The sequence below is a fragment of the Tiliqua scincoides genome, chromosome 12, assembly GCF_035046505.1.
Source record: "Tiliqua scincoides isolate rTilSci1 chromosome 12, rTilSci1.hap2, whole genome shotgun sequence".
NCBI lineage: Eukaryota > Metazoa > Chordata > Lepidosauria > Squamata > Scincidae > Tiliqua > Tiliqua scincoides.
Window position 1 is genome coordinate 8,631,475 of NC_089832.1, and position 20,674 is coordinate 8,652,148.

Below are 20,674 nucleotides of genomic sequence, written 5' to 3' on the forward strand. Positions count from 1 at the left end.
GAGCTCAGCAGAAATGAAAAGGTGAAATGAAGGTGGCTGGCATAGGTTGGGTTGGTTTTTATAAGAATATCGGCAACATTGCAAGTGAAGTGGGTCTTGCGGAAGAATTCTTTCTTTGAGATCACTAAAGGCAGACCTGGCTATAGTGGTGCTGCTCAGTGGTGGAGCACGTGTTTTGCGTGGAGAAAGATCCCTGACAGCATCACAAGCTAAACCCGGGAATTACCAGTCTGAAATTCTGGGGCGCTACTAACTGTCAGCGTCAACACTACTGAACTAGATGAACAACTAGCCAGACTAAGCAGCTTCCTGTTGATACGGTTTCTCCTGCTTAAGCCATTTCTGCCCAACGTTGCATATACGCAACAGGGACCAAATGTGTACACTGTGGGCTGGGCAAAAATGGGTTAACTTAGAGGCTCCTGTGTCACAGTAGGAAGAAGTTCATTTGTTTATGGGGAGGATGGCTGAAGGCAGAAGAGATGATGCAATATTTTCAGCTCAGCACATTGTGCACCTCCTTGCTGCTCTCACACAAAGTTAAGTCCAGGTGAGCTTCAGGTTTTGGCCAAGTGGGCCCCCATACCAGACATGGCTGACTCCATCTCTGCCATGCAAACATGGAAGCCTCCAACACACCGAAGGGGTTGATGATGGCATGAACTCCTCCCCATGAAGAAGATTACAGCATGCCAATTTCCTCACGGCTCCTTTCAGCACATGTGCAGTGATGCAGAGTGGCCCCTTTATCAATCGGGGTAAGGCCCTCTGTAGTTTGTAGATACCATTTCTGATTCCACCAAAGACTCTGCAGATTCCTGGGTCTATCAAGACTTTCAAGAGTCAATTCCATTCATTCCTAGCTGTTGATATTTTTTTTTTTGAAAGCATTCCAGCATACCACCCAATATTTTTGAACAGGAACCTTTGTACTGACACATCATGATTACTTTAAGTCTTTACTGAGCTTTGAACATGCCAACATCTGAAACCTTTTCAGCGAAACTTGAGAGAATGTGTACACAATGCTGATGCCTTAACATCTAAGCTATAACAGGGAACGGGAGGATCAAGGTCATGGTACATTGTGAATGACTCCAGGGTTCTCATGATCAACATAGCAACAAGCCTTGTTCGTCCTGAAAGCAGAGTGTTTTTGCGCCTTCCACAATTGGTCTTTCCCCCGTACATGCCATAGTTTCTGCTTGCCCTGTGTCGCTATAGAAAGCAGGATTCTGAATGCATAAACAAATTCACCTGTGAAGATCTCATGTGCATTGTCTGCATGGAATAAAAGTTGGGCAGAGTTTTAACAGAATACCAGGGAGAAAGAGACAGAGTCACAATTAAGTGGTAGTTTGTATTAGAGTAGTTGAGTGCTCAAGAAGTTATACATGTGCTGGGTCATTGGGGGGGGCAGTTCTGGTTTTCCCTCATTCCATTACCGTTATTTTGTCTGCATTACCTACACTTTCTTTGTCGCAGCCCCCACCCCCTTCCCCAGTTTCTCTCTGATGCATTGCCTACCTGTAACTTCTAAACCCAGTTCCTAGGTTGGTCAAAAATATTGGAGAATGGAACAAATCTCCACCCCCTTTCCTAAAGAAAGTTCTTAGACTGGAGGAAGGCATAAAGAAGTGCCTTGCTGGATCTGGCCAAAGGCCCACCTAGTCCAGCTTTCTGTATCACACATTGACTCCAACAGATGCCTCTGGGAGCACTTACGAGTACAAGACTCATGAGTACTTGAATCCTGTAGCCACTGCCTTGAATGTGGCATTCAGAGATAGGTTACCTCTAAAACTTGGAGGTTGCATATGATCATCATGACATGTAACACGTGGTGAACTTTCCCTCCATCTGTCAATCCTCTTTCAACGGCATCTAGATCAGGTGCCATCACCTCATCATGTGGCAAGGAGTTCCACAGATTGATTACTCACCTGGTAAAGAAATATTTCTTTTTTGTCTGGTCAATTGCCTCCTTCTCCAATAGACTTCTGGTCTGCTCTTTGGGCATGTTTTGAGCACAATAAAGAGATTCACCTGGATGTGCGATGCTAGAAACAGCAGGCTGGACAAAACAGATTTTTTGTGAGCCAGTTGGGAGTTTGTGATGTTCTTTCGTATGTGCATTAAAGTGCAGTAGTGTTATGATAAATATTTAGCCTATCATACCGTGGAACCACATAAATCCTTTGATCAGTCTTGGGGAGGAGCCATAGCTCTGTATTCAGTTGTTGAGAGCAGGAAGAACTTCAATCAAATAGTAGGATCCTTGATTCTGGAAAAGCATCATGTCAAGAAATACTGAGGGATCATTATCCTACCAAGGGATATTCAACTCATACTGTTGCCTGCACCCCTTTTCCATGTGTAATGAGAAGTTCAATGGCCTTATTACCTAGATTTGGTGTCCTTTGAAGGGAAGGTTGGGGAGGAGATATAGTTCAGGTGTAGAGCACCTCCTTTGCATGTCAAATACTTCATGGTTTTCACATTTTTATACTGTCCTTCCACCAAGGAGCTCAGGGTGGTGTACTTAGTTCCTTCCCTCCATTTGTCCTAACAACCCAGTGAGGTAGGTTAGGCTGAGATACCCAGGAAGCTTCCTGCCTGAGTGGGGAGTTGAACCTGGCTTCCAGGTCGTAAGTCTGACTCCCAAACCGCTGCACCCTCCAGGCTCTCCATGTCATCCTGACGTACCCAGTTCAGAATGACCATATACAATGGGGGACAGAGTGCCTATACCTTTAACCATTGTAGAGAAGAGGGAATTTGGACAGGTGCAGCTTTTCAAACCCTGTTGAACTGCACCTGCGAAAATTCATAAGAACATAATTCATAACAACATAAGAAGGAAGGAAGGAATTCCCTCTTCTATACACGTCCTGACCCAGTGCCATCCTGACCCAGTTCCATCCCTAAGGAGTGTTGGAGAAGACCACTTTCTGAAATCCTGGTTCTCTGCTTTCGGTGTGGACACTACTGAGATAGATGGCCCCATGATCTTTGTCTGCGCATGCCCCAATGAACACTCGAGACAACATGAGCTGGGAGAAAGGGCCACTTTATTACTAAGTAACATATTATAGGAGAGGCAGAGAGACCTGCAGATGCAGGGGCAGCAAAGCACCTGTGGTGCAGAGGCTGGACCCTCAGAGGGCACCAGAATCGTATCTGTCCCCCAGGTTGGGCATGCACCCGACTCCAAGCCAGGCCCCATTACAGGTGGCGCAGCTTATCCAGGTCTTCACCCCATGAAGGAGTGAGGCAGCCGGACTGCAGGAAATGCTACTTTGAGCCGCCGAGCCTCTGAGGTGTGCCCCGCGGTCCTGGTCAGGGCCCCGTCCCAGCCCTCGTGCCGCTGGGCCCCTGAGGACTGAAAGTGGGCTCTGCCCTGCCTAAGCCGCCTGAAGGTGCACCCCAAAGTCTAGCTCACGCCTTCTACCCCACATCACCTGCCACAAGGAGGGGTCAGCCTAGTGCTTGGCCCAAACAGGGGAAGAAGCGCCCGAAGGCCACCCTACAGGTCTCTCAAGAAGATATCTGCACCCTCCTCAGACAAGTGCACCCCATCCCCCTGTAGAGGAATGGCAGAGAAAACACAATCGCAGGATGCAGTATAATCTGGCCACCCGCCCGCGAGACGAACAAGCCAATCTCTGTGGTGACCTTCCTCCGCATCCTCTCAATCCTGGGGCAGCTGTAAGCTCCATGCCACACTCAGCGCTGCAGGAAGTCTGACCAAACCAAAATGGTGCCGGGCAGCCAAACCCTGAAGGGTGGCAAGATCTTCACATGCTTGGAGCCTAAGCGACAGATCTGACATCCTGCACAGGTCGTCCTCGCCAAGATGAATCACAACCACCTCTGGTGGATCATTGACTGTTAGAAACTCTGCTGTTGCAGGCAACAGCTGGCCCCAGTGCATACCGCACCTGGCCAACCAGCTGACTTGCATGTTGGGCCCCAGCCGCAGCTGCAATCCGAAACTGCCAGCCGCCGCCCTCTTGCGTGCCCAAAAGACTGTGGAGTGACCACAGATTCAAACTCGGACCGGGTTAACACCGCCTCCTGTGGGGTATAAAGAGGAAAGATTATTGTGAACCAGCCAACATGGGGTGGCCCCTGATTGGACTCGAACCTGGGAAAAGCAGCATCCTGCAGGATATAAATAGGAGAGAATATTGTGACCGCAGCCGCTCATGTGTCCGCTCACCTGATGCACGTCATGCAGTGTCCTTGACCTCAGAACCTGTGAATGTAGCGCTTACAAGCTGTTGAGCGCCAGCGGCTGATACGCTGAATTTCACCTTCCGGCAAGCCCAAGGCTGCTGCTGTGGATGCCGCACCAATGCGCAGGGAATGCAGGCCAAACTCCTTGAGCTGCAGCCCCAGGGCCAGCAGTGCTTGCAAAAAAACTGCCCTAAACTGGAACAACATCAGTGGGGAGCCATCATCGTGCTGGAAAAGGGCCCCTACCTTTGACCAGGACCCTGTCAGGTATTCCTGCAAAGCCCGTACTGGGCATGGTGGCATGCCCACTGCCTCCCGAAGGAGCACCTCATGGCTCATGCCCCTTTGATCCGCCTTGGACCGCCTGAGGGTGAGGGAGACACTTCCAGCCACCCAAGCGAGATCCGTCCTCTGCAGAGCTTGGCCCGATACATCCAGCTTGCCTCCTGCCAAGAACTCACTGGGTCTAAAAGCACCAAAGAATGCAGTGAGTAGGGCTGCCCTGAATAGAAGAACCTCACCTGGGGACGAGCAGATACCCCCGAAGTCCCCCAAGCACAAGTCCCCCAAGCACCTCTGCTGAAATTGGATGCCTCCAGTTGGGGTGGGGCGAGCCATCCTGGTGAAGCCTTCCAACATCCATCACACCCTGAAGACTTGCGTGAAGTCAGGGAAAACTGCAGCTTTGGAAACAAAGGCAATTGCTGACATAAACCCAGGCAACACACTGACAGACCTGCCCGAATTCTTTAGGTGCAACAAAAATCACATCAGGTGCTCGGCTGGTGCTAGCCACTCCTCCGGTAATGCTGCGGATAGCCTAAAATCTGCGAACTCCTTCACCTTGTGGGAGTATTCCCTCTGCATGCTGGGTGCCAGTGAAGTACAGATTACCTTGTTCACCATAGGAAGCCAATTTCCCATAGCCAGGGAGGCATGGGGTCTGGGGATGTCGCAGCCCAAGGGGCGAGCTCCCGGAAGTGCTCCTACTGAAATCAAGACAGAGCATCTGCAATGCAGTTTTCCACCCCAGGGACATGCCGGGCCACGAACAAGGCGTTGATACGCAGGCATTGGAGGACAAAACACCTGACGAGGGCTATAACTCAGGGGGACTTAGAGGACAGGGTGTTCCCTACTGCAACAACCGCCTGGTTGTCGCACCAGAAGCACACCGTGGCGTTCTGGAACTCCTGGGCCCAGATGTGCATGGACACCACAATCGGGAACAGCTTGAGGAAGGTCAGGTCAGCAGTCACGCCATCCTGCAGGGGCCACAGTGCTGCACACCAGCAGCCCCGGAAGAAAAGCCCAAAACCATGCCTGCCTGCTGCATCCAAATGCACCTGTAGGTCAGCTTCCAGGAGCTGCTCGGATTGCCAGAATGAAATCCCGTTAAACTCCTCCAGAAATGTAAGCCAGGCAGCCATATCTGCTCTCATGGCTGCGGTCACCGACACTCTGTGGCGCGGTGAACGCAGCCCGGACATGGTGGAGCACAGGCTACGCAGGTAGGCCCTTCCTGGGGCAACTGCCTTGCACACAAAATTCAGATGGCCAACCAATGCCTGCAGCTCATGCAATGTGACCTTCCTGGCCCGCATGCATGCCTGCAGCTGGGCCCTCAGTTCAGCGAGCTTGCCCGCCGGGAGCCTACTTGTGGCAGCCACTGTGTCAAGCCCAGGAAGGTCATGCAGGATGAGGAGCCCTCTGTCTTGTCCTGTGTCAGCGGGACCCCGAGCTCCAGGGCCAGGGCCACAAATTTGTCCAACAGCCTCTGACACTGCCCTGTACCTGCCGGGCCTATAAATCATCCAAGTAATGGGCAGTGGTGTGTGCCCTGCACTTCCTGCGCATGGCCCACTCTAGCATTGTAGAGAATTTTTCAAATGTAGCACAACTCAGCGAACATTCCATCGGTAGCACCCGGTTCAGGTAAAACTGCCCCTCAAAGGTAAATCCCAAGAGGCAGAAGTCCTCTGGGTGCACCGGGGGCAGCCGGAAAGCTGACTCAATATCACACTTCACCATCAGGGCCCTGGGACCACGCATGGCCTGGTCAAAAGAAGTGTACTGGACTGTGCAGAGCTGGCTGGGGATGCCATCGTTAACCGAACCTCCTGCAGGACATGACAAATGGTGAATGAGGCGGTACTCTCCCAGGGCTTTCTTGGGGACCACCCCCAGTTGGAACACCTTGAGGTCGGGCAAGGGGGGAACTGGAAAGGTGCTTAAGACCCGCCCCATCCCGACCTCCTTGGCAATTTTCTTCCTCACCACCTCCTCCTTGCCCTGAACCGAACGCAAGTTCTGTGGACAGGTTACCCCTTTGGGGTGTGGGGAGTTAATATGGAAACCCTGAGAAAGCCGCTCCCAAAGGAATGTCGCCGCTGCGTGATCAGGGTAGCCGCCCAGCTGCCGGGCCAGTTTCGAGAGCTTAATCAGACTTGGCCCCTTTGGAAAGGGGGGTATCATTTGAGTTCCCCCCCACCTTCGGCCGGGACCCCTGACCTTGCCTTTCCTGCCGTCTCTGCCTTTTGGACAGGAGGAGATGGAGTGGTTGGCGCCACATAAGCTGCACGCATGCCAGTATGCGCAGCTCACCCTAGAGCAGTTCCCGGAGGTGTTGCAGTCATAGCACACATGTGGGGGTTGAACTCCCTGGCCTGGCGACACCACCATTGCTGGGCCTGCAGGGACAGTGCCAGAACCATGACCCTTAGTGATTAAATGGCCACTGCCTGACCTCTCGCCTCCTGAGGCACTACCTGGGATCACTAGCTGAAGCCACAACTCGGAGTTCTTTCTTTCCCGGGAAAGGTGCAGGTTCGTCCCCATGCGCATGCATAACTGCTCATCATAAGCCAAGCACCCGGAACCCGAATAACCCCGGAAAGCCCTGTGTATCAAGTCCAGGTACTTTGCCAATGCGAGGTCCTTGGTCATATCCCGCTGAAGGACCACTCCCATGTAAATGGTGAAGCCCATCAGCCAATTTGTCCAGTTCCTATCAATCTTGGGCCTACGCACCAAATGAATAAATACAGACTCATTGATTCAGTTAGCAAGCACTTGAAATTGGTTCTTCATCAGGATGATTTTCTATTGCCATCGCTGAGCACATTTTAATGATGGACTGGATTCCCCTTTATTTTTATTGCCTCATTTTTGTGCTTTTGTTTATCTATAATATCGCGCTCCTGAAATTAAAAGTTTTGTTTATGGCTGTTTTTTTGCATGGAGACTTTGCTAACATGTCACATCTGTGTGGGGTGGGTATTTTTTTATGGACGTATACCAGAATTTCTTCCTGCTTTGCATTCAACATAAACACAACAAATAAAGCCATTAGAATTGCAGAAGGCACTTTATTGCTTTTGCTCGTGCTTTGTGCACTTCAGAATTCTGCATGTTTGACATTAAGCCTTAGTATATGGCTCTTAAAGGCTTTAAATATTGTCTCGATTTTTTTCCCCCTTTTCTTGGGTTCTTCAACTCAGATAACAGAATCATTCTATCCCTGTAGTTCCCCTCCCCCCGAATGAATGCAAAATCTTATTCAGCCCATTTTCAGCTTTTCACTATAGATGCTGATAGATTTATATATATATATATATATATATATATATATATATATATATATATATATATATATATATATATATATATATATATATATAATCAGTTCTCATTATCAGCTAGAGTTAGGTTCCTGGAATACCTAGTGGATACCAAATTAGTGGATGCTGAATCTATTGAGCCTATGGGGAAAATGTGATTAGGTTCCAAGGGACTCTTTTCACCATACAGTCTATGAACATTATGAACCTGAATCTTAACTTGAAGTCTGTGGGGCTGGCGAGGGCTCATCTACAACTCCAACATCTGTTGTTTCCTTCTCTGTGCTGGGTATCCCTTGAAGAGTTGAGGGTTGTGGTACAGGTGATGGTGATTTCCCCATGCTGGCTATCCCTCGACTTGTTGAACCTTGCTGACCAAGAATGAGGCCTCAAAGATCAGCAGTGGGGAAGGGGTTGCTCCACCTGTCCTCCTCTTCCACCTGTCTCTTGGCTCCTTCCCTTGGCTTACCCCAGCCCCAGAGCAGCCCTCTGGTAGCCTTTCAGAGACCTCTCATCAGCAACCTCTCATCATAACCAGGGTTGTGAAGGTTCCACTGGAGTCCCCAAGATAGTAGGGCAAGTCTGGAAGTGGACCAGAATGTGTCCAACAATTCTCCATGGGCCAATACCAATGTCCATTTGATGTGGCACCAGCACGGTTTTAGCAGATAACGAGAACAAAGTCACAGATAATGAGAGATGGTAGCAATTCTGCCCCTTGCAGATAAGCTAATTTGCAGATAGTTAAGTCACATATAAAGAGAACTGACTGTATCTGTTTCATCTAGTTCAACAAACCATCCTCACAAGGAGCATCAGCATGGCTATATCAGAATGCCAGATGCAAGGGAGGTCACCAGGATGAGGTCTCTTGTTATCTGGTGCACTCCCTGGGGCATTTGGTGGGCTGCTGTGAGATACAGGAAGCTGGACCAGATGGACCTATGGCCTGATCCAGTGGGGCTGTTCTGATGTTCTTATGGCTAACACAGGTATGAGGCTGAAGCACTTGCTTTTAGCAGGGGACTGGTATAGGAAACAAATGACAAAGGATGCCTCTCCCCCAGCCTTTTGCCCACACAAGCTGCTTCACCCTCCATGAGTGTTCTCAGGAGTGAGGAGAGGAACAGAATGTTGGAAGGGAGTGGGGGGGGGGAAGTAAAACAGAGTAATCAGTTGCTATCAGTATACACAAGAGTAGAAGCTTGGGAAAGGCTTCAAAAGAAATGCTTTACTTACAGTTCATAGTTGATTACAAACATCTTCTGATTGTTCAGAGATCCTAATACCAGAGGTCCTAAGGACAGTGGTCTCCAAACTGGAGACTGCTGTGTCAGGTGAAAACCTTCCCCATCCTGCCTAGCATTTACTGTTTCACTGCCGTGGCTCTTATTTTTCTAGTCAATTGCTGCACAGGGATGCTCTGGGCTGTCACATTCCTTATCCCTGGAAATGCTGTCTGATGCCTGGAAGTGCTCCTGTAAGTTGATGCTCTTAGATTTTAGACAAATAAAGCTCCTTTATGACAACCTTGGAGTAGACTTGCTTCTTTCTTGAAACTCAAAGTACCTTCAGCCTGTAGCCAGAGGTACAGCCTGGAACACTCCCCCCCCCCCCAAAAAAAAAAAAAAAAAGAGAGAGAGAAAGACCCAGCATGCTTGGAAGCATTTCTCCTGCCACTGTTGCATAAGGGCTGTAGTTTCCGTTGACTCTTAGTCTAATTTATTGGACTGGGAGACAAAGGAAACTGAGGTTCCCATGCATCAAGATAGGAAAGAAACATGCTTGGGGTACCAAGGTCTTAAGAATGAAACATATAGCCTTTTTCCTTATTTAGGAAGCTCTCCAACTGTTTGATCCCTCACCTCTTTGCAAGGGGAAAATTGGGAAATGGGGGGGGGGGGGTTCTTTTTTCTGTTATTCATACATGAATTTTCTGTTGCTTCTTTCAGTACATTCAGGGAATTTGCCCATTTTTAGGTCAAATGCTTTTATAGATAATCCGAAACATGCTTCCTCAGAAGTAAACCCCACTGGGTTCAATGAGATGTTATCTATGGTATTAGCCTATAGGGGTAGTGCATTCTGACATAATTATTTCCATGAGTACGTTAGTACGGATCCTTTGGTGACATCCTCCCCCCTGTATCCCCCCCCCCAGCAATATTGCTACAACCAAACACAGGTATTTCAGTGATTTGTTGTATGAGGAAGTGTTGGGCGCATTTTTGGCCATTAAAATGTCAGAAACGGAACCATCAATTATGCATTCATTTTCTACGTGCACCAAAATGAATTTGCATTTGTACCTAATACACACACACAAATGCAATAACGGTCAGACAAATAACTCATAAAGGACACTAATGAGCGGTGGGAGATGGAGTGGAAAAGCTTTAAATGTGTCCCATTATTTAGTAGGATAATTAAGAATACAGCTCTACCATGGCATTTTATTACAGAAATAGATAAGATCCCATCTTATTGCAAGCAGGTGTTGTAATGAAGCAGAGCGAGATCACTTTCCAGGAGGTTATTCTGGTCTGGAGAAGATTGCCAATTTACCTTATTCCACCTGAAGCAACTTTAACTTAGGTTGGCAAAGTCAGTGCAAAGTCTATAGTCAATTGAGTTTCTGATAGCTGTACAGATCAGGGCTACAATCCTTAGAAGACAGCCAGATTTTCTCAGAAAGAGGTTGAAATTAGGGATAGAAAGGAACCAGAAATATAATTACCAGGAATACATTGTTTATAAATTTTATTTTTATCCCACCCTTTGAATAAAATGCCTAGGGCAGTAAACAAAGGGCACAATCCTAACTCACTTTCCAGCATCGACATAAGGGCAATGCAGCTCCTAGATAAGGAAACAAACATTCCCTTACTTTGAGGAGACCTCCATGAGTGGCCCCTAACTATAGGATGCTGCACATGACCCATTGGCACAGTTATGCCAGTGCTGGAAAGTGGGTTAGAATTTGGACCAAATTCATTTACTCCCCAACTTGTATTAGTCTGAGGTGGATCAGACTGAGAGTGAGAGTTAAGATGACTAGCTCAAGGTCACCTGCTGAACTTCATGGTGGAACCCATAGCTCCAATTCTCTAACCCAGCCATTTTCAACTACTGTGCCGTGGCACACTGGTGTGCTGCAGAAGGTCTGCAGGTTTGCCGCAGTAGTTTGGGGGAGGATCATTTGTTAGTAGGGCCACTGGGGGATGCAAGCCCCTGTTGTCAGTGCAGTATGCCTTGTCAATGGTCAAAAAACCGATGGTGTGCCTTGACAACTTTCGTGCCTTGTCAGTGTGCTGTGAGATGCAAAAGGCTGAAAATCACTGCTCTAACCACTACACCACACTGTCATATTTGAAGCTCTTCTCATCCCCTCTTCTGATCGGGCATCTTCAGTGCACACATGGATTCCCATTCAAATGGGACCTGTCTCATTCTCCATGTTCACAGAGTTCCTGGCACTGAATCCATTCCTTCCACTGAACTCCACAACTGCATAACACCACTAAGAAAACTGGATTGCAGCTATTTTCAAAAGAAACTGTCCAAACACCTTCATGTCTTTCCTCATGTTCATAGACCAGATCAATTGTCTACCTGGTGCAAAGGGTAGTCTTTGGACCACCACTAATTTATTAGGCAGATTGCTGGTTAGTAATCTCCTTCAGGAACGCTTAGTGCCTTCTACTCAGTAAGAACATTTTTTCCTTCTGTCTCAGTATTGTTAATATGCCTTTGAGGGTTTCAGACTGGGATGTTCCCCCCCCCCCCAAGCCTGGATCTATATATCAAGAATGTTCTCTAACTTGAAGCAACAGCCCTAAAAATGGATGCTTGGTTAATGGAAACTAACAGTACAGCAATTTTCAACCGGTGTGCCATGGCACATTGGTGTGCTGCGAATGGTGTGGCATGGGAGTTTGAGGTAGGATCATATATTAGTAGGGCCATTGGGGAATGTGAGCCCCCATCCCAGCAGTGCCTTGTGAATTGCCAAAAACCTGACGGTATGCCTTGACAATTTTATCACCTTCTCATTGTGCCATGAGATGAAAACGGTGGAAAACGGCTGGGTTAGAAGGTCATTGAGAATCTCTTTTGGGTCAGCCCCATTCCACAAACCCCCTGCAATGCAGCAGCATTGGCCCCAAACTACATCACCACTCCAAATCTGCCTGTAGGGGTTTGAGATGGGTGTACTCCAACAAGAGACCTCACAGTTGTCAGGGGGAGGGGGTTAAGGCACCCTGGTCCCCTTCCCTGGTGTGCTGGTTTGCCCTGGGTCTTGGGTAGGAGCTGTTGACTGCACAGCCTCCTGCCTTGCCTCTCTTTCTGCTCTGCCTATCATCAGGGGCCTCCTGCCTCTTATGGGGCTTCCTGCTTCCTCTTGACCCTCCCCTTCTGCCTGTTGATAAAGGGCACTTACTGGCAGCTGCCAGCCTTTAGGCATCCCTGGCCCTGCCCTTGGTGTCCACTGACCCAATATGGGGCCCTGGCTGCTGGTCTCTGCCTTCTGGGATCCCTACCCTGGAAAGTTGGGGTCCCTGGGGAGAGGGGAAACCCCGACACTGCCTTTCAATGACATCAGACCCAAGGAGTATTCACCAGAAGCAGGGAACATCCAACAAAACAAATTGCACCTCTCTTGCTATAACCATGATCATTTACTGTTTCCTTACATAATAGTTAGGTATATTTTCTTTCCCCAGCATCTTTGCAGCTGCACTTCTTATACTGAAGAAGCAGATGGGATGCCTTCTGGAAGCTCTCCAAGCCCTGTTGCTTTTTAAATAGATGGTATTTGCTGCAAAAGACCAACTTTTGCTTTTATTTTTAAATACTGCTTCTCCTAGTTAAACACTTTGTTTGGGAGAAGAATCCTTAAAAGCATTCCGGTCCCAACCTAAGGCTAGATCACACCTTTCGCGATCATTATGACAGTATAGATAAAAGAATCCGTAGGCATTTAAAAACCCAAGACCATTACCACGAAAGGAGGAATTCTGCTATTTATTTGGAACTAATGTTTCACACTTTATTGCCCACTAACTGTCTTTCCTCTGTATCCATTTAAACCTGTTGTGAGCCATTGAGAAAATACCAATTTTTGTCAGTGGGGAATAACATAATCAGAAATTGTACACTTATTAGATTGCTTCCAATCCAGGGTGGTCATTCATTCTTAATAGCTCTTCTTATAGTCCCAAACAGCAATAATGACTTGCTACTAATAAAGTTCTTAATGACACTATTCAAATGACTTCGCCCTAGTCCTGCTATAAATTTGCAGGGAAAGCATTTGCTATTTAAAACTTTCAAACAAGCTGCAGAAGTTCGGAGGATTTTCTTGCTCCCTTTTGCAGATCAGATGGTTGCGTGGCAAATGTTTTTTGAGTTTGTTGACACATCTGGGAAAGAACCTCACATCATCAGGGGGTCTACCTTTGCAAATTACAGAGCATGATTTACTCTGCAAATTGCACTTAATTGGACTAGTCGCTAAACCATTTAACCTTCGTCTTCTTATTGACAGTTTGAACTCCACGAGCACATAAAAAATAAATAAGAGAGTGCAAAGAAAATCAGCTTTGATACACTTCTCTTTTAACTTTCTTTATAAAATAGGTGACACACTCAAACTTGGAAATTCATGTTTTCGTTGTAATACAGGACATTCTTCAAGATGGTCCAGCTTCATATCATGTTGACATCTGTGTAGGGAGGGATGGGGCCTAACCTCCCCGGAGAAATGTCACTGTCTTATAGAAACTCTTTTGGCTCAGGTTGCAAATTCTCAGATATTTCTCCTTTGTTTCAAGTTTCATTTGGGGGGGGGGTATTGTGGTGATAGGGCCATTGTACCCTGGACAACTGTGTCCCAGTCAAATGTTTCCTAGCTCTGGACATTTGTGCCCATTTTCTTTTGAGTCCCAGACATTTGGATCCCAATATATGAAATATATTGAAATACTTACAGTACACAAGGCTCCTGTGATGTAACAGAGCCCTCCATGAATGTTAAAGCTTTGACTAGATTAAATTGTGCCTTCAGACCGTGTTCATTGCCACTCTCGCTGGGACTCCTTTCTGGTCAACACCCTCGCTGAGACTCTACCAGGGATGGACTTCACACCATCTCAATGATCTGGAAAAGGAACCTATACTTAGGCTTAGGAAGTAACTAGGAAGTACCTCTATGTACTAGAGACATTCCCTCTTTTCTAGTACACATCCTTACTAAGACCCTCGCCCCCTTTGCATCTCTTTACATTTTTAATGTACAGCACAGTGGGTTGTCTAGCACTGAGATATCACCCTTCCCTTCCTTTCTACCCCTGAGAGTCCAATGCTGAGTGAAGGGGTGTTGGTAGTAATCAACAGGCCAGAGATGTGCAGCTGACCACAGACCAACTGACCACTGAAAGCGAAAGAGAATTGTGCAGAAAAGAATCAGCATTAAACCTACCACAAAACAAGGGATCAGATTTGGAAGAAAGTTGTTTTCTTGACTTTCTTTTCAGATTAAGTTAACTCAAGGAATAGGCTAATGCTTAGGACTTTCAAAGTTTGCTTGGTCATTAAATAACTTAATTGCAAGAAAGATTTGCTGAGGGCGAATGAGGATAGGTGCATTGGTAGGAAGAGGGGAAAAGGCAGTGTCTTTATAACACATTGACAACTGAACACAATAAACACACTAGCATACTACAGATGACAGAGAAGCATTCCCGACAGTGTGATTGCAAACCGCAATCTCAGTTCCACCGCGACAACTGATATGTCAAACCACAAGTGAGCAATTGCAATGATCAGAGGTCTGGAGAACCTTTCAGGTGGAGGAAGGCTAAAATTTTGGGGGTTCCTTAGTTCAGAAAAGAAGTGGGCTTTCTGGGATGTAGCTTTTACTGTCCAGTCAATTTCAGGTGTGCATGATCACTTCCACTGAGTTTCACCTACCTCACAGGGTTGTTTTGAGGACCAGAAGGAGGGGAGCAGCTGTGTACACAGCCCTGAGCTCTTTGGAGGAAGGGTGGTATAAAAATGCGAAAAATAAATAAAATAAAATAAATGATCATGCTGCATACAGCTCTTGAACCTTGTTAGTTTCTGTAACTGCACAGGGGAGGGGACATTTGTCCAAACCACCCCTCTATGCATGCTATTGAACCTACTTGAAAAGGAAGCATCACTTTAAACTATTACAGTAAGTTACAGGGAAGAGAGAAGATGCGCATACAGCATGGGTCGCTTACTTATAACTGTGAGTGTAACCAATCAGGTATTCAATATATTGCCCAGATTGACCCAGAGACTAAAGGCTTGAGTATGAGGTTTGTACAGTTCTGCATAGGGTGGGCAACAGGGATTGAGATCCTCCCACTCTCATAATATTAGAACTCACTGCAGTGGCGTTGCTAGCGGGGTGCAGATGGTGCAGGCCGCACTGGGTGACGCACACAGGGGTTGACACACTAAAATAGCAGTGGTTAGGAGTAATACCATCATGTTATATACCGTAGGATGCATAATTTCAAACGGAATGCAATGCAAAAAAAACCAGAGTGAAATATTTCCTTTCTATCAAAAGTTATAACCAAAAAACTGGAGAACAAAAAATGTATGGAGCCCTATGGAAAGTGAAACTGAGCTGTATTGTGCATTTACTTGCGAGTAGACAAACTTGCCTTAGTTCGTTGGAAAGGGCACCTATGTCATTGAGAGGCATCCAACAACACCACAATGGTCCTGATCCAATGAATGCAGCCCCCAAAAACAACTGAGAAGGAAGTCACTCCCTCCAAGCAGATGAATATATATATATATATATATATATATATATATATATATATATATATATATATATATATATATATATATATATATATATTCCCCTGGGGGCTGGGGATAAGAATAGGCCCTCAGTTTGGCTGTACTTGTCGTAAGAGGCGACTAAACAGCCACCGGGTAGATGGGACTCGTCAGCCTGGGAAGGCAGTTCATCTGAGAGAAGGAGAGCTCTGATCCCAAACCTCCACTGCCTTGTGGCTACATCCAGTTATGGAAAAGGCTTCAGGAGTCAACCTCGAGGCAAAATCCAGAGCCAGAGTCCCTGAGGCAGTTCATGGCTGAACACAGTCACGTTCTGGCAACTCCTGCGACGCCGCTGGAACCAACCGTATTGGCCTCTGCCTTTCCATTGGACCCTTTCAGCGACGTGGAGAGGGGGGATTTGCTGCATGGGTAACAGCCTATCCTCCATACCTACTTTACCCAGGCTTCGCGCACTGTAGAGGACACTGTTCCAGAACCACCCTTCAGAGTGTGACACCATAGTCTTCCGAGACTGAAGGATGCCAACAACAAGCCTGTATAAGCCTCATTTGTCCTCATTGGACACTGGCAGATTTTGTTGCCCATAAAGTCACCTGAAATGCTTTAAGTCTTATGCCTGGAGATGTATCAGTGCAAGCTTTATGCCTGGTGATGCTGTAAGTTTTTGCTTGGAGATACCTCAGTATGCCTGGAGGTGCTCCTGTAAATTGATGCTGTTAGATTTCAGACAATGAGGCTATTGTATGACAACCCTAGACTGAGAGTGCATCTTCCTCTGAAGCTCAAAAAGAGTCACCGGCTGGAATCACAACAAGGCTGCAGCCATCAGTAAGCTCCAGACCTTTCTGGACCACCATCTGGGCTTGCTCCGATACTAGTAACCAATCAGCTCTCCTGAGGCCCCTTGGAGCTGTTCAAGGTCCTGATCCTCTTGCCTTGACTCATGCACCTCTGTGGGAAACCTGCTCTAGCTAGAATAGCATTTCTCAAGGTTTGTCCTTTGCCATACCACTTCACATGGTCCACCTATTTGAAGTACCACTGGAAGTAACTGGTGCTGTTACTTCTGGTTTGGGAGGCCTGATGCAACATGACAGACACCAGTAAGAGGTTCGGGGTAGACGGGACAGCTTTTTCAAGTGTGGAAAAGCATGCTTTGGAGCTCTGCCCGCTGAGCTGAGTCTTCTACTGCTGTTTGTTGCATTGTGTTCCTGGTCTTGCTGCCGGGCAGCAGGTATACTGGGGTCCTTGTGAATAGCCCCAGACACCACCTCAATTTCCACTGGTGGTACCCATACCACTAGTTGAGAAACAAAGAGCTAAAACACTAACTGCTCTGTCTGGAATAGGAAAATAAAATAGTCAAGCTGTGTTGGGGTGTGTGCAACGGCTTCAGGAATGTCGTGAAAAATTTCAGGCAGGTTTGTGTCTGTGGTCCCAGGGCCATCCCTCTTGCCTTATTCCAAACTGTCAACTCCTAGCAATTTGCAAGAATACATATGCATTAAAAATTAACCTAAAGTAGGAGGATAAATAACACGAGGCACATTAAGCATTCTTCTGGAAGATGCGTGTCTAGTACAAATTTCTCTCTTCCATTTGCATACAAATGTGCATTAGTGGATGATAAGGGCATGATGCATTCCTGCAGGCGTCTCCTGGGAACTGGAGTGAAGATCAGAAGGGAACTGGACCCTCAGTGATTTGAATGTACTTCTTTATGTAGGGGAGGATCGTGGTGATGGCTTGCTCTCTCTCTCTCTCTCTCTCTCTCTCTCTCTCAACCTCACCTTACCATAGCCCTACATCCTTTGATGAGTGCTGTACTGATGGAATCAATCCACATTTTGTGAATTCTTTCTTGCACAAACAAAATTGCAGACAACATGATACAAGCAGAACATTGAAACAGGAGACCAGAATGCTAAAGAAGAGATTGCTCAGATATCTAAAGAGAAACAATCATTTTCACTGAATATTTTTGGCATTGTAAGACAGAAAGAAATGAGAGCCAGGATTGTGTAGTGGTTCTGGAGTTAGACCTGGTAGATCCAGGTTCAAATGCTCACTCAGTCACAAAGTTTCCTGGGTGTCCTTGGGCCAGTCACTATCTCTCAGCTTTGCCTACCTTGCAGAGAGAGTTGTGAGGACAAAAGAACACCACTTGAGAGCACTACCTGAGCTTCAGAAGGAAGGAGGGCAGTATAAAAATGTGAAAAATAAATAATTCCCTCTTGTAATCAAGAGAGGCTAACCTCATCAAGGCTGCAACGTATATGCCCTTACCCAGGAGTCAGCATCACTGCTTTTGAGTAGAAGGGCATGATCCCAATGTATGTCGACAGAACTGCTCCTGCAATCATATCTACAACTGTTGAATTTCAGGCTTTGAGCCTCTTCCCCCATTCCTAGCTTTTTCTCTTTTTTTCCCCTTTCCCCCTTTTTTTTGTTTTTGTTTTTGTGGGTTGCTTTCCAACCTGGAGAATCTGGAGTTTTTGTATCAATTTGGACAGTTCAAATAAAAAAGATATCACCAGACTGTGGCATTTGATTTTAGTTGTTTACCTACCAAAACGCGTACCTATGACTTTTGTCATAGTTACTTTGAATAAGATCTCAGTCTTGTGTTGCAACAATGACTACGGGCACAATCCTAAGCAGGACAAGCAGGACTACTCAGAAGTAAGTCCTATTGTGTTCAATGGGACTTACTCCCAGGAAAGTGAGGTTAGGATTGCAGCCCAAATCTCCTTTTGTGCCAGGGATTGAAATTGTACCTGACCTCTGTACCAGAAACTGTATCTCAGACCTATTTGCATGTCTAGCAACCAGCATGCCTAGAAAAGGCATAAAACCTGGCTGTTTTCCACTCAGACTGAGATCCCATGTTATTGGAAAATGTAGCCTCCCTTTGAAGTACAGCATTCCCAAAAGGAGCCTCACTTTTTTCATTTTCAAAAGCACACTAAAAGTTTGCTTCCTCTGAGACCCAAAATTGTTTGCAGCTATTACGTTCATTCTTCTCTCTCTCTCTCTCTCTCTCTCTCTCTCTCTCTCTCTCTCTCTCATGTGCACAACCTCCTTAAAGCAGCTCAGTGAAAAATGACATTGGGAAGGAAGAAGAATTTGTCTTCATTTGGTGGGGACTTCCTGTTGCTGAATTGTGAGCTCAGTACAATAATCAACAAACTTTCAGCAATTCCAGTGGGCTTTGTGCTAAATCCCCCTCACTCTTCAAGTTCTTGTTTGTGTGCCAGCCGTCGACTGAGAGCCAGTAGCTTTGATCAATGTCAAATATGAACACAATAAAGCAAAAGAAATATATGACTAAGAACCTGAAGGCTGCATAGACAAAATGCCCTGGGTGCAATCGGGATAATTTATCAGCTATGGGAGGCAAAAAAAAAAGAAAAGAAAAGAAAAGAAAAGGAAGAAACAAAAGGGGGGAGAAAAGAACCCAATGATGTAAACAATTGCTGAGATGGATTGGATCTGTGGGACTGATTTGTGGAATTTCATGTGATTGAGTGTCGATTGAGTGTTTTAGGGTGTGGGAATGTGGATCTTCCTGGGTTGTGGGGACTGAATCTGCGGTAAGCTTTCACAGGCATAGACATAGTAATGGAGCTGTAGGGGCAATGCCCTACCAAGCTACTTAGAAGTAAGTTCCATTGTATTCAATGGGGCTTACTCTCAGGTAATTGTGCACAGGATTGCGGCTTAACCGCCCAATCCTGATCTGCCTGGTGCCCAAGATTGCAGTGGCGCCAGAATGGCTGCTGTAGCATCCAATGGACGTTGGGCAGCCATGGGCGGCTCTGAACGCCTCCTTGGGAGAAGGGGACATTCCCTCAAGTAAGGTAAGAAGCCCCACAATGGGGCTACTCGACTCTGCACCGACTATTTAGCTAGCGCAAAGCAAAGTAGTCCAGTGTGGGGCCAGGAGGCCTGATGTAGGGTTTTGGATCTGGTGGAGCTCGGTCCCACCATTCCCACCCTTCCTGCCCCAATCTCCCCCTGCCACACATTTCCACTGCCTTCCCCCTAACCCAGAATGTCTCCTTCCCTACCCTGACATACTGTTCTGCTGCCCAGCATCCAACCAGCACTGACCCACTACGCGCTCATGCCAAGCCTGCTTTGGCACTGGACCAGTGCTGACTTCCACAAGCCTGCTTTATAGTGCGCTTGTGACAGTGTGCACCGGTGGTGGGCTGGCGCACATCGCATAGGATTGGGCCCCAAATGGGCTGGCGCACATCGCATGGGATTAAACATATTCTGAGTCTGACATTGTAGTGCTAAACCAGACATTCAGAACAAGAGAGAGAGATATTTGGCACGGATCCCTTCATCCAGCCATTACACAGAAATCTCATTATCGACACTCTGGTTACTTCTCCCTTGGCCTATAATAGTATTTTCCACATGAAACAGAAGATAGTTTATTTGTTGGGGCTGCTCAATGGGATTACAGTAGTCCAATTATTAATCGTGAATTGCTCTGGCCACCAATATATATTCAGATGCATGGGGGGCTTCCTCTGAGGAGCAGGGCCTTCTCATGGGTGGTTCTAACCAAGTGCAGTGCCCTCCCTGTCAAGACCTTGTTGGTTCCTACCTTACATTCCTTAAGGGGATACATTAAGACCTGACTTTTCCATTCAGCTTTGGGAAGGGGGTGATGTTCAGTGGCAGTACTGAGGTTTTCTTGTTTAATTTATTATCTTGAGTTTTTTTTCATAGGCAAGAAAAGCAGGCAAGAAGTAGTTTTTAAATAGACAGACAGACAGAGAGAGAGAGAGAGAGAGAGAGAGAGAGAGAGAGAGAGAGAGAGAGAGAGAGAGAGAGAGAATATGTGGGACTTCTCAATCAGTATGCATTGAATTGGACTGAAAGGACCTTTGTGACATTAGAGGTCATTACCTCCATTCCCACTTTCATCTCAGACCTATTTGCATGCCCAA